Here is a 15,051-nt window from a genome sequence, read left to right on the forward strand (position 1 = left end):
AATTTTCTATTTGCAAAGAAAATATGATAATGATAAGTAAAAAAATATAATTCGGACCTAATTTTATTTAAAATAATCGGGTTCGGGCAGGGCCTAAAATTTTTTTAAAAAATTCGGGCCGGGTCGGACCTTGGAATTTTTTTTAAATATATCTAATATTCTCAATTTTATATTGAATTTTTTATGTAAAATAAAAATATTTGATTTTATTTATTGAAACTAAACGACATATAACATAAGTCTTTTATTTTGAAAAATTATAAAAATTAATTTCTATATTTAAAAAATTTCGGGTTCGGGCCGGGCCGGCAAAACATTTTTAAAAAAATTTCGGGTCGGGCCGGGCTTGAAAAATTAGGCCCGATGCAGATCACTAATTATGATTAGTATATTTTGAAATAGAAAAGTATGTGTTATGGTTATAAATTTGAATAATTAGTTTATAAATATTTCGTCTGTTTTATATTTTTTATATACATGTATTTTAATAGTTTTTTTTATAAAGTTGAATATTTAGAGTTCATTTAAAATTTGAATAAGGAGATATTATTATAATCCGACGATATTATTATATATTATGCAAATAATCATACTATATAATAGGATTTTATATAGAAAGAAAAAAATTATTACTTTTTAAATTTTTTAGTTTCTTTTAATTTTTCTTTTATTAAAATTCAATTTTTTATTAAAATTCAATTTTTTATTAAAATTCAATTTTTTATTAAAATTCAATTTTTTATTAAAATTCAATTTTTTATTAAAATTCAATTTTTTATTAAAATTCAATTTTTTATTAAAATTCAATTTTTTATTAAAATTCAATTTTTTATTAAAATTCATATACAAATATGTTAAAATATAATTATTTAAAAATTAACATGAAAATATAGAGAATATAATAATATATGTCATATATCAATTTAAGTTTTAAAAAAAATACAAATGTATATTTTTATAAAAAGAAAAAAAACATTTAAAAAAAAAGAAATATCAAATGGCAAGGTCGGGCCATGATGTTTTAAATATTTGATAATTCGATCTAATTATAGATACGACGATTTTCTGCTTGAGTTGGTAAAACGGAGAAATGTATGATTTTTTTATTGATTTGGATATTGTTTTAAATAGATCTAAAGCCGCTTGTCCAAAAGAGCAGGTTGATGTAGTTGCTATTGGAACAAAATGGTTATCACACATTAGGTGTGAGTATTTTATATTTTTAGAGATTCGGCTTGTTAAGGGGATCATGGGATTTATTAAATGGAGCCATGGGATCAATGCAGGTAAAATCCCACATTAAAGGCTTTCTCATGAAAAAAGGTACGACGGTTTTGCCGTCAGGGCGTTTTTTATCTGAAAAGGATGTAGGTTCTAAAATACAGGGAAAATTGGCTTTATTTAAAAAAGAAGCTATTATTGCATTTATTTTATCATGTCGGCTGATTTTTGATATAAATTTACAGTGGAGAGCGTGTCTCCCATATGCGTCTGCCGATTGATTGCATTTATTTCAAATATAATGGTTTAGGAAAGGTACGCCCAAGCGTAAATTGATTGCTTAACGAAAAGGGTCGTTATCTATTAGCTGGTTATTTAAAATACTGGGATATGAATCTAACCATTCATGGCCAGAGTTGTTGAAATTAAGAGATCTTAGGAGGGATTTATATTGGTGATCATCGCTCAAGTTGAGGTAAGCTAAGGAACGAGATATCAATCCTTGATCCCAATTTTTTTGTTTCGTTAAATCTGGCGGGCTGTGTTTGGTAAGACATTAATGTTCCAACAATGTAAGGCTTCATCTAATAAATTATCTTTATCGATAATAATAATTTGCGAGGTTATATTTCTTACTGATAAGGTTGATGAGATGAAGGAAGCAAGGGTTATATTTAATGCCGATCTTAGGCCTAGTCCTCCGAATTTACAAGGGACAGTTGCTTGAAGCCATGAGTTAGAATCGAGTTTGATGTTTAATAACTCTATCATCATTTGTAGTATCTTTTGTTCATATTCTTTTAAAAGAATTTCAAAAGAGAAGGCACCAGAAGTAATATTGGATTTGTGGTAATAAAAGGGCGTTTTTGAAAATGTAGTATGCTTGATGGATGGGTAATTTTTTTAAGATGGATAGTATGGGGAATAGTGATTGAAGGTGATTATTTAAAAAATTAAGAACTCCCTCTGTGCCTCCCAATGGGGCCCCTAATATACTGAAATCTTGTAAGGGTACTCGTCTAAAGTTATCTAATATGGTGTCTGTTGGAGGCGGAGAAGGATAAATTTCGCATTTATTTATATTTAAGGATAAATTAAGTTCATCAAAGTGTTTGTTGATTATATCTAGACAATTCTGGATTGAAGAAATGGTCCCCGATATAGTACAATCGTCAAGGTACCAAACATGTAGATTGAGTTTGCATGAAAGAGGTCCTAATGGATCACCCTGTTGGAGGCCTTCTGCAGAATTAATAATATAATAGTTAAATATGAGTAAGTAAGGAATGCCATAGCTAAGATGGATGTAATTGTAGTAGTCAGGGAATGTTTCCAAGAAAGTATCGATCATTTTATTCCTATTAATTGAATTAAAGGCATTGGATATGTCTAATTTTGCTATATAATCTTCAGGTTTGAGGTTGGATAAAACTAGTCGACTGCAATGGATTGCAGCTTTACAGCCTCCTTTTACACCAAATCCCACTTGGTAAGGAGCTAAGCTTATAATATATTTGAGTCAATTACAAATAATTTTTGAAATGGTTCGTCGATAGAAAATTTCAATAGCTATTGGGCGCACTTGATTTTCAGCTTTTTCAAGTGCAATTAGTCGAGCACCAAAGATTATTGGTGCTAGTTTATGTGGTAATTTCCCGTTGATAATAAGATTAAAAATTTTCTTTAAAGAATTAAGTAGGAATTCGGAACTGTCTAAACCCAAGAGGTCAATAATAAATGAAGGTCGAAGGTAATCCAGTCCTGGAGCAGAATCGTTTGGAAAAGATTTAATAGCGGTTAAGGCTTCTCTAGGAGTGATATTTATCTTTGAATTTATTATAGGCAGTATTTGAGGAGTGTATTTGGGGCTCGGATGTTTTTCTAAAGGTTGATTTCTTGTGGTGATATTATCAGGTGCCAAAGTGTTTGCTTTAGCAAGAGCTCGGAAAGCTCCTTTTAGATTGAAATTATTAATCTTATTATATATTAGTTTGTGTGAGGGGTTACTTGAAGTCTTTTTAGCAGGATCATTGATATTTGGTGATAATTTTTCAAAATTAAGATCAAAGTTTTCAATTCTTTCTTTGATGGTTTGGCATAGTGAGGTTGGATTATCTTTTGGTGAATTTGATAATATTAATGTTGGGAAATATATCAATTTTCTCCAATTTAGATCTTCTGAATTTTGTAAAATATTATTTATAATTTTGATATAAAAAGGATAAATTAATTTAAGGGCTGCTAGGATTCGTGATATGGTAGGGCTAAAATAGCTTGTTAAATATTTTGGGTATTCCAAATCAGGTATTGGATAATTTTTTATAAAGGTCTTTTCCTGTGTTGGATTTTCATTTGGTGGATTAAATAATTGATAGTCATTTGGGGTTGAAATTAAAGGTGGTGGTGGAATATCAGGTGAGATGCTAAGTGATGAAGGTTCAAGCAGGGGGGGCTGGAGGTTTATTACTACCTGGGCATCTTGAAGTGAGTGGTCTATGGATGGTTATTAAATTGTTATTTTTTATGTTAATAATTCTAAAGCAATATGAGCAAGTTCTCCTATTGCTCATGTTCTAGTTTTGTGATGTAGTTGGATTATGTGAATTGCCTTTATAATGATCCAAGTATGAAATTGTGATAATGTTAAATTATAAGATACTATTGTTGTAGTTTATAACTATTTTCTTGGCAACATCGTTTTTTATTACATTCGTTTATAGGTTCTTTTAAGAGGTTGACTTCATAATAAACCATAGACAGTATTCAATATGATTTCTATATCATTAATTTCATTGCATGTTTTTATATTGAAAGATTCATGATGTTATTGTCGTTTTAATTGATTAAAATATATTAAAGCTTTTTAATTTTGATTTTATATTGTTTTACTGTATAATTTATTATTGTATGATTAACAATTATGAATAAAGGAAACTTTAAATTATATTTTTATTCAAAATTGATATCTATATTATTTCTTTTTTTTATTTAGAAAGACCCAACTTATCAATTTAAATATCAACTTTACACAGTTTGCACTATAGTATGCCATATACCTTTCAGATGGGTACACTTTAAATTACTTTAATCTTGATTGGATTATTATTTAATTAAGATTTAGATTCAACTTGTTTAATTTGATATTAATTATATAATATGCCATTGACCAAGGAATTAAAAAAAATTTCATTTTTAGTAACTCTTTCCAACTGGTTTAAAATATTAGCCTATGTGAATTTAGTAAGTAAGGTCATGCAAAGTGACAATATTGAATTAGAAAGAACCATTACAGTTATAGAAAGTAAGCAAGATTTTTAGATCGTTTTAAAGAAAAAGGCTTTCGAGCTTCCCTTGACTCAGCGATGGAGCTTGGACAGGAATTGAAAATGAGTTTAGAAGAACAGTGCTTTTCTTCAATAACATTAATTCGTAGAGAAAGTTCAAATATAATATTCCTTCGAAGGAGATAACGCGCTTATATATGATCCTCAAAAGATATGAGATTGAATTTTCAATGTATTACTAGATCAAACGAGAAATTCGTTAGAGGAATGTTCAGCAGTTAAACTTTATAAAAATCATTTTGAATCGACATTCAATATACCAAAATGGATAAGCCAGAAAACGAGTATAAAAAAATTCTGATGCGATATCCTTAAGTCTACTATTTGAAATAAAACCTCCATTGTAAATTTTATGCTATATTAACATTAATTGAAGCTTTACCAAATATATCCATTGCATTAAGGATTATTTTATAATTCCAATTACCGTGGTATCCACAGCGTCTCAATGCTCAAATTAAAACCAATCTGCGAATTCTGAACCGACTTGTTAATCTCTCTTAATCTCAATAGAAAATCTTATCGTCTCATCTATAGATTATACTGATATAATATCCTTTTTTGCAAATAAAAAGGTGAGGAGAATAAATAAAATCGCAATACTTTGGTCTATGATTATATTCATTTTTATTCGGCATGGCGATGCTCCCAGTATATTTATTGTTTCGCGGTAATGCGCTCACAATAATGACTTCGCGCAAATACATTCGCTTTAGAAAACTGCTATAAAGAATTCGCGATAAAGTTTTGCTATAACGGGTTCATAATAAAGGTTTCGCTAAATTCGCTCTAAAATATAAGTGGTTAAGGTATGGAAATAAACTCTCGCGATAATGAGTTAGCGATATTGTCTTCGCTATAAATGTCTCGCGGAAAAAAATTCTGAATTGGTTTCGCGATTTACATTTGCTATAAAATTCCTTCGCGATAAAGGTTTTGCTGAATTGACCTAATACGAATCTTGGGTATGTCAATTAGAGGTGGGCGTGGGCCTAATTTTTTATTCACGTCCCGCCCGCTCACGGTGGCAATAAAAAATATTCACGCCCATTCACGCTTCCCACTAAAAAAAATTTGGACCCCACTCGCCCGCTCACGAAAGGCAATATTTTGATTCACGCCCGAAAATTCATGTTTTTAAATTTTTCAATACTTTAATGCTACAATTTTTTACACTTTTTTGAATTTATTCTAATAATTTCTTTAATTCCATAATCCATAATAACAAAAAATAAATACATATTATAAATCCAAATTTTTACTTAGAAAAAGAAGAATGGCTATTTTTTTTTATTTCAATTATGTACGCCTTTCCTCTAATAGGTGATTGGCTATAGAAAATAACCTTTCACTAGAAGCCGAATTTGCCAGGGATGACAAAATTTTACTCTAATTTTCTCAAAAAAGGAATTAAATTTTTCTGATTTCAAAACTTCAAAATATTGCCATTGTTATTTGTTTTATGTGATGAATCTTTTAAATTCACACAGCTTTCATCGGTAGATGTTGATGCTTTATTAGAATCATCTAAAAATATGTTTCATTTAGAATATGTTTTTATGAATGTAGGATGAATTAGGAAAGTTATATATGACAGTTGGCATTGACTTATGCATATCATCTAATTTTATATCATTTCACATTTTTAAGATTGTTTTGTAAATATTTTCCTTTTCTTCGTCTATTTAAAACTTAAGGCTTTTGAAATTAGGATCTAGAATTAAGCCTACCTACCTTAAGTGCTCGAGAATAAATTTTAAAGTTTAAGTAAAAAATCTCGCGACAAAACACCTAAACATAAAAAGAAAATAGAATTAGAAGCGTGACACCAAATGTTTATAAAATTGTTTTCAAAAATTTTTCTTTTTTAAAAAAGAAATATTAAATTAGAAAATATGTATTATAATTATAAAATTGCAAATTTACATTTATTAAAAAAAATTAAAATTTCCGTGATTCACGGGAAATTCATGTTCACGCACGATCACGCCCGGGAAAAAATTTGGGAAGGCCCGTCACGCCCAGTCACGCCTAATAATTTAAAATTTATTTACACTCACGCCGTGACCCACCGTGACACGATGAGTCACGCGTAATTTCACGGCCCGCGCCCACCTCTAATGTCAATGACATAATATTATTAAGTTGTGAACGAAAAATGAAATTATATCTATAAGTATAATTAAATATATCAGAGACCTGCAGAGTACCATCCCCGAATTTTTTCTAAAATATATTATATTTATTTTTAATTTTAAAATATTTGGTTTTATAATATATAGCCTTGACCGGGGTTTTTATTAAAAAAAATTAAAATACGGCCCGTAGGACTGCGCATACAGGTTTCTGAAATATATTATGTAGCCCAAATTATTAAATTTTTATTGAATTTTCTATTTAATTTATCTAAAGGCAAATTTAAATTTTAGTTAAAATCAAACAATCATATATGATAAAATGGTGAATAACGAGAAGATGGGAATTACTAATATTTTAAAAAGAAAGAGAATGATCCATTAAAATTTCAAATTAAGTTTATATCCACATTGATGACCATTTTTTAGAATTGATCAGTATAAATTTGAGATCTCATGGAGATCTGTGGCATACTACTATAAAAGATTTTAATCGCTAACCATCACCCATGAATTAGATTGAAGGATCTTAGGACCTCTGAAAGCCTTTGGCTTGATTACATTTTAAAAATAATTTTACCCTTTGTTTAAAAAAATATATTTTCTAAAAAATATAAATTCTCAACTACAACTGAAAGAATTTCTTTAGCTTGGAAAGAGAAATGCAGATATTAGTTTTCATATGTAATATGGTTCATTTTAGGGTAGCTAAAAAATAGTTGACCCCGATATTTAATTTTATCTGTTTACAAGAGGGTATCGTACCACTCAAAATCAAACAGATTAAGATCAAAGGAATGAAGATTTTGAGAATGCAAAACTATACTTTAATTTGACCAAAAATTATCAAAAAATATTTTTAAATGTTTTTCTAATTTTTATGCATATAAACCTTCAAAGTTTTTGATATATTTTTGCTCAAAATTTTGGAAAGAAAATATTCTGACACTCACTTGATGATTTTTATGAAATCCTGGCTTGTAATAATTTGTCAAAGAAAGAGCAATTTAAGTTAAATAATATTTTTATGCTCATTTTTGAATAATTATTTGAAGATCATAAAATAAATCATGAATCAGAAAAGATTAAATTTAAAAAAAAATATTTTGGAATTTTAGGTAAAATTAGAACAATCCTGTTTGCACATTCTCACAAATCGTAATTCAGGAAAATCTTCCGAAATCCAAAATTTGTAAAGATTTTTTTATTTCAAAGAGTATTACAAAGATATATTAAATTAAATAAAGTACACATTTTAAAGAAATTATTAACTTACAAATTTTATTTAAAAAAACTTTCACTTCCTGCCATACACCACACTTGGTTTGCAAATGTTTCATTAGTCTAAATTATTTAAATAACTTTCTCTGCTTTTGGGAAAACGAGTAAAATCATATTTTTATCCACGTCGATGTTATATTCTTCCATATAAATATAATCCTACAAGTTTTTTTTATATCATTAATTTTTCCGACGATAACATCCACAACACTTATTGGATAATTTGTTATTAAAAATTTTTTATGAAGCATATATATTTTTTTAATGTTTACCTAATAGATTAGATAACAAATAAAAGTTAATATTTTTAGAGTGCCCATTGTTGAAATCTTTTAACCGGTCCTCTCGCACTTTTAAAAATTATAAAAATTTAGCTAGCCTTCCCAATTAGATAGACGGGTGTGTGCTAAAAACCAGAGCTCGTTTCAGCAAAAAAATTTGAAAAATCTTAAAAATAACGACTATGACTATTGTCACTTTATGGTACATCCATTTAAATTTTAATTTAACATGTTTACAATTTATAATTTTACCCTGTGATGCTTCAAAAAAATTCAAAAAAGATTAAAAATAGCGATTATGACAATTATCACGTTTCTATGGTACATTTTTATTGAAATTTTAATTTAACATATATATTTTTGCCCATTTGCCCCAAAAAAATTTAAAAATAAACAAAAAATATAAAAATAACGAATATGAGAATTGTCACTTTACTTTTGTTCATCTTCCCTGATATCTCAAGTAGTCGGAAGAACTAGACTAATTACAACACTACCCTCCACTATACAGTGATACAGGTTTGGTTCAAAAATTTTATTTTGTGGACTAAATGGGTGGACTAAGCCTACTAAATGAGTTGCTAAAGTTTTTAGTCGATTTCCACGACTACGATTATTATTATTAGTAGTAGAAAAAACTCGACTAATTAAAAACACTATTCTTAAAAATTAGGAGTTGGGATACATCCCAGATTCATACTAATGTGACTGAACTAAGTTTTATAATAAGATCAGACAACACATATATAATAATAACCTCATTATTTATCATTATAGTCTACGAGTTTTAATGATAATAAATCAAATAGATTTCACTATATCTAGATATTATATTATTTGTAATTTGTTTATTCTTATGTTATTTATAAAATAATCTTAAATTTTAAATCATAAAATATGAACAACACATATTATTCAAATTTTTTCTAAATATTAACTAGCGCCATCTATTTTAAATTATAAATTTTATTATATTTTTTATAATTAAAAAAAGGAATGGTAATTAATTGATAAATTTGTTTTTTAGAATATTGGTTAATTTATAATTGAGCATGTACAATTCTTTCTTTCATTCATTCACTTATTTTACTAGGTTTTGCATGCTTGTTTTAATTAATTGAATTTATTATTATAAAATATTTTATGAGTTGCATTAATCCTAAAATTATGTAATTAACGTAATTGATAAAAAAATTGCTACAAAAATAATAATTATAATATTGTTAAAATTAATGGAGATATCAAATATATTTCTTGTCTTGTTTAATAAATATTTATTTTATATTTTGTCGATATTAATTAAATTTAAATCAAGTTATAATATTAATCTATTTAAAAATAATCAAATTTTGTTTATTTAATTTTTTAATTAATTTAATAACTTAAAATTTATTAAATTATGAAAAATTACAAAATATTGGATATTCAGGAAACATTATGATATACAGAATTTGCCGTTGTTTTCGAACAGAAATTCTTATTATGAGAGCCCAAAATACGTAAACAGCAGTTTTTATATTTTGTTCTCAAATTTAAACATCTTATAAGAAATCTAAAAAATGTCAATACCCATATTTTTACTGTTCTCTCCAACAAATTCTAATTTAAACAAGAATTTATATTTTTTACATTCAACTTACAATTTTTTAATTAAAAGTTAGCGGAATATCTATAAAATTATTCCAAAAGTTAAATAAAAAATAATCGAAATAATCTTGGAAAATTAATTTATCTCGAAATAATTAATATTCAATACATAAGAATAAAGTTTATATTGTTGCTTTAATAATTAATGGACGTCATGGCAAGCAAGGATTTATATTTTCCTTTACATGAAACAAATATCCTTCACAATCTAGGGAAAAAAAATATTAAGATTTAATTTTATCGAAATCATAAATTATTATTGTTTACCTTTATATTTGAAAAATTTATTAAATTCTTCAATTCATTTACTTTATTTGCAATAAAATTTCCTTCCACTTTCCAACTAATTATTCACACGTGATTTATATTTTTTCCTTTTAATGTTTTCAAGATGACACAATTATGGTCATTTTAGAAGAGGAAATTGGTTTCATATTTAACCTCCTTCATTATAAAAATTAGATTTCATATTACTTTCCAAATCTTATCTTATAAGGCTAAATTACCCTCCTACGTAAAAATTTATGAATATTTGAGTATTCTTTCTATAAAATAAATCACAACTTTCAAAATAAGTTTATAGATATTCTTTTTATATTAAAAATAAAATCATTTAGATAATTTTATAATATATTTTTATTCAATATAATTAATGCAGAAAATTATTTTAAAATAAATTTTGCTTCGAAATTTTAAAAATAATTTTATAGATATTCCTCTAATAATTAATGATCAAATATTAAGTTTATTGTAAAAAATTATGTTCGTTTTTAAATGAAAATTTGTTCGAAAGAACGGTAAAAATAGGGGTAGTGACATTTTATTATTATTTTTTTATATGATGTTCAAATAGGTTTGATATTTTAATCCACATTTCCTGCCCAAAATTATTAATTAATTATATTTTATGGTTAAAATGTAAAATCACGCATTTTGTCGTAAACCAAGGGAATTTATATTTATCCATTTTTTTAAATAAAAAGAGGGTGAAACATAAACAATATTTTTTAATCCTGGCCAATTTTTTTTTAATATTTATGACCAATCCTGACTTGTTGGCTCTTATCTTATCTACTAAACTAAAAAGATATCTAAAATTCTATCGACTCCTGATAGATTTTATCCTAAAAGGCATTTAAGCGTAGGCTAATACTTTATTTTATCTTATATTTATTATAAAAATAAGGTAAAGTTATATAAGAAACATGGCTGGCTTAACCCCAAAACCGATTTGTAAAATATTATCCTTCTTTATAATCTGGGTAGGGCCTGCAAAATATACCTTTATAAATTTTAAGAATTTTAAAGATGCATTCTAATAAATATATATATATATATATTCATTTTAAATATAAATTAGATTCTCAGTATAATTTAGGCATCGAATATCAGCAATTAACCGATAGTAATATCTATCAAATGTAGTTATGCGAATAATTTATAGGACTTTATAGCGCAAACGAATGGTTTAGCAATCTTTATTGTTAGCTAACACATTAAAAACGCGGTTCCATTTAGGACATTTTAGTCGAGATTTGATAAAACGGAGTCATAAAATATTTTTGCTGGAATCTCTAAATATGGAAGAATTGCAAAGAAGAAAATTCGATATTTTTAGATCTAACATGTAGATGAAATTATGAACTAAAAATAAAAGATGAATAATTAGGGATGCATGCCAATATTTTAATATCGGATTCGCTAAATCATTCTTTTTTTTAAATAGAAACCGATTTGATATAAATAACGGATAAAATAATCTCGTTAAAAAAAATAAACCCTATTATTATTTATTTTTTACAATACAATGCAAAATATATTTTAGAACATATTAAAATGTGACTTGAAAACTTTAACTCATATAATATTTATTTATTTTTTTCTGCTAATTGATGTTTGAATTATTATTTTTATCAGCATTTTTCTCAAAATAAATTTTAATTATTAATTAAGGGAACGATAGTGAACAACTATTTAACAAGATTCTAGTTTCAGGTGCACTTAATAGTTATATAATACTTCCCCAGTCTGACGATGCATTCATTAAATTAATACATTTTGAAGCTTTGTTGAATACAAATCAGATACTCCATTGTGGTTTGCCAAAACTTTAATATCGGATTAGCTAAATCATTCTCTTTTTTGATATAGAAAACGATCCGTTATAAATAGCGGATAAAATAATCTCGTTTAAAAAAAACCCCTATTGATCCTCTGATTTTGAAATAACCAATGATTAGATACCATATGAAATGTTGTAGTTAATGTCCTAATTGCAGAATTCAATCTTGATATTGGAGTTGTTTTGGCAAATCTCTCGCAGAATTTTTATCAAAGAGTGACATGAGAATATGAGAAAGTGCAAGGTGTTACATTTTTTGTAGAAGAAGAACGCCAATCGTTACTTGTTTCAAAAGGTAAAGATTGAACGCAAAACATTACTCGTTACTTTAAATAAAATCAGGAAAAATTATTTTTTATTTTATTAAATATTATATTTTTTATAAATAATTTAAGCCATTTTTTAATTAATGAGTAACTCGCTACTTTTCTTTAAATAGGGTGTAACGCGTCTTTTTTCACAAGGTAACGAGTAACCGTAACGCGTTCCTTTTTTAAAGAGTAACACGTTTTCTTTGAAGCAACGGTACAGCATTAATTAAAATATATTAATTTAGAAAATTTAAGTTAATTGTGGCAAATAAAATACCTTATAAATTTATGGAATATATTTTATAATAAAAATAAATAATATTTTACAATGCAATTGTTTAATGATATTGAGAATTTTTTTTTATACGTTTAACATAAGGTGTCGATATAATAGTAATATTATTGGGAATAGAAATGAAAAAAGTGAGAGATAAAGCGACATGAAGTTATTGAGGGTTAGATGTCGGGGCATCACGAGCTAGGAACTTTGGGTCCTAAAGCTCTTTTTCAAAACTAGCACCAATTTTGAAAAATGGTATAGCACTCTATTTTTTTAAAATTAGCACCCAATTTTAAATAAAAAGGACCCATGTAAAGAAATAAATAAATATTTCATCTAAATAGTTTACGAAATTATAGGGTTTATTTAAATAAATATCCATTAAGTCATTTTATTAAACTTCCTTTCGCCTTTAGCAAAAGCAAAATATAATAAAATATATTATATTATGTGAAAAAAAGTTATATTATCTATTTATGATCATTTATTAATATTTTATGACTGCGACTAAAACAGTGTATCTATTTTCCAATTTATTTAGTTTGATGTTAATTTTTGATTGCTTTTTACCTTTGCTTCTACTTATTTTAATTTATCCATTTCACAATTTAAATATATATTAAAAATGACATATTGAAATAAATATAAAACTCCTCATTCTATAAAAACGAAATCTATAAGCCCAAAAAACACAAATAATAGTATTTTAAAGTTGTAATTTGAATTTTTTGTTTTAAAAACAAAAAATAATACCTTGGGTTCTTTACTGCTTAAAAAATCTAGTTCCGTTTGACATATATCCAAGGAAAGAGATAACCATTGGTAAAAAAAACATAATTTGTTAATTAAGATATTTTTTCTCGGCTATATCAACTGGATTGGAATTTTTATTTTTCGGAAATGAAGAGTCGCATATGAAGTCCCACATATTCACCTAAAAACCAAGGCACAGAAGTTAAACAATCTGACATCAGGCCATCATCTGAAGATAAATCAGCAGATCTTAAGGATGTTTGGTATTCAGGTCCTCATAAGAGTCAGAGCTCTGCAAATGTCAAATCTTCCAGCCCGGCCTAATAAGAATTTAATCTTTGCCCAGCCCGGCTCAGTTACAATCTTTCATTAAGGTTAACCGGTCAGGTTTAAATATTTAGTAAAGTTTCCCGGCTCAATTTTTTAATCCGCACATCTTTCTACCTGAATATTTGTAGTTAAACACCAAAATAAGCAACTATTTATAAATATTGGGGAGTGGTTAAATTAAAAACATTATACTTTATGGATTATCACTTCTATGAAATATCAGAATTTATCAATAAGTCAAATACATTACAAAATATATCCAATTTCTGCCAATAATAATTTGACCTTTGAGATTAAATTAAAATTTAAAAAAAATCTAATAACAATTTGTCATTATTAAAGTTATAAAATTAGGTTTTAGAATAATTTTTTTATATTCTCTAATCTCTATTAAGCTGGCCTTTGCCCGGCCCATTAATTTTTTACTCATATTTGTCCTACCCATATATTTTCCAACGTACGAGCCGGGAACGAACGATGTTATGACAACTCTTAATTTTTCATCGGATAAGAGGTTACCTAGTTACAACTTTTCATTCTGAAGATAAATACAAAATCAAAGAACGAACTGGTAAACATATTATTCAATTTCTTGATAAAAAAATCTATAAGATAAAAGCCTTCAGAATGGGTTTATTTAAGGATTTTTTATTGGTTACGGGAAGGGTAGAACATTTGAGTTAGATTCTATATTAAATATTTTTGATTAGCGATTCATGTATATTATAATTAATTTTAGTAGAAGATAAAAATCTATAAACATGAACCGAAAGCCAAGCAAAAGCGGGCCAAAGGGGGATAAATTATATATTAATAGAGTAATAAATATAACCCTTTTAAAAAAATATTAGCACCTATTATCACCCTTTTTGCAAAAAGCTAGCCACCCTCCCCCCCCCCTCCTCTCGGCAAGATGCAATGTATGCATTACGTTAGACTTTTTTGTGAGAGTGGAGAGGTAATAGGTGCAAATAATATGATATTGGGTAAGAGGGTGGAAGGTAGACAGGAGGTTGGGCATGACTAGGATTTCACCAAAGAGGGCAAAATATAATAAATAATACTGAATTGGTTAAGGAAAAAAATGACTGTTATTTTCGATGGAAGAATAATATCCATGTTATTAAATGTCGGAACCATGGTTACAATCATTAGTATGGCTGAAACTAAAAGATTATGGCGTGAAAAAAAAATCTATCCGCATAAACAAGGGTTACACAAAATTGATAGATCGTGGATACTAATCAAATATGGGTTGAAATGATAGATCGTGGATACTTATCAAATATGGGTTGAAATGAGGAATGCGTAATCCCCAAAGATTATGTAAAGGGGTGACAAAAGGA

Source organism: Gordionus sp. m RMFG-2023, chromosome 2, assembly GCF_954871325.1.
Source record: "Gordionus sp. m RMFG-2023 chromosome 2, tfGorSpeb1-WG-v2, whole genome shotgun sequence".
NCBI lineage: Eukaryota > Metazoa > Nematomorpha > Gordioida > Chordodea > Parachordodidae > Gordionus > Gordionus sp. m RMFG-2023.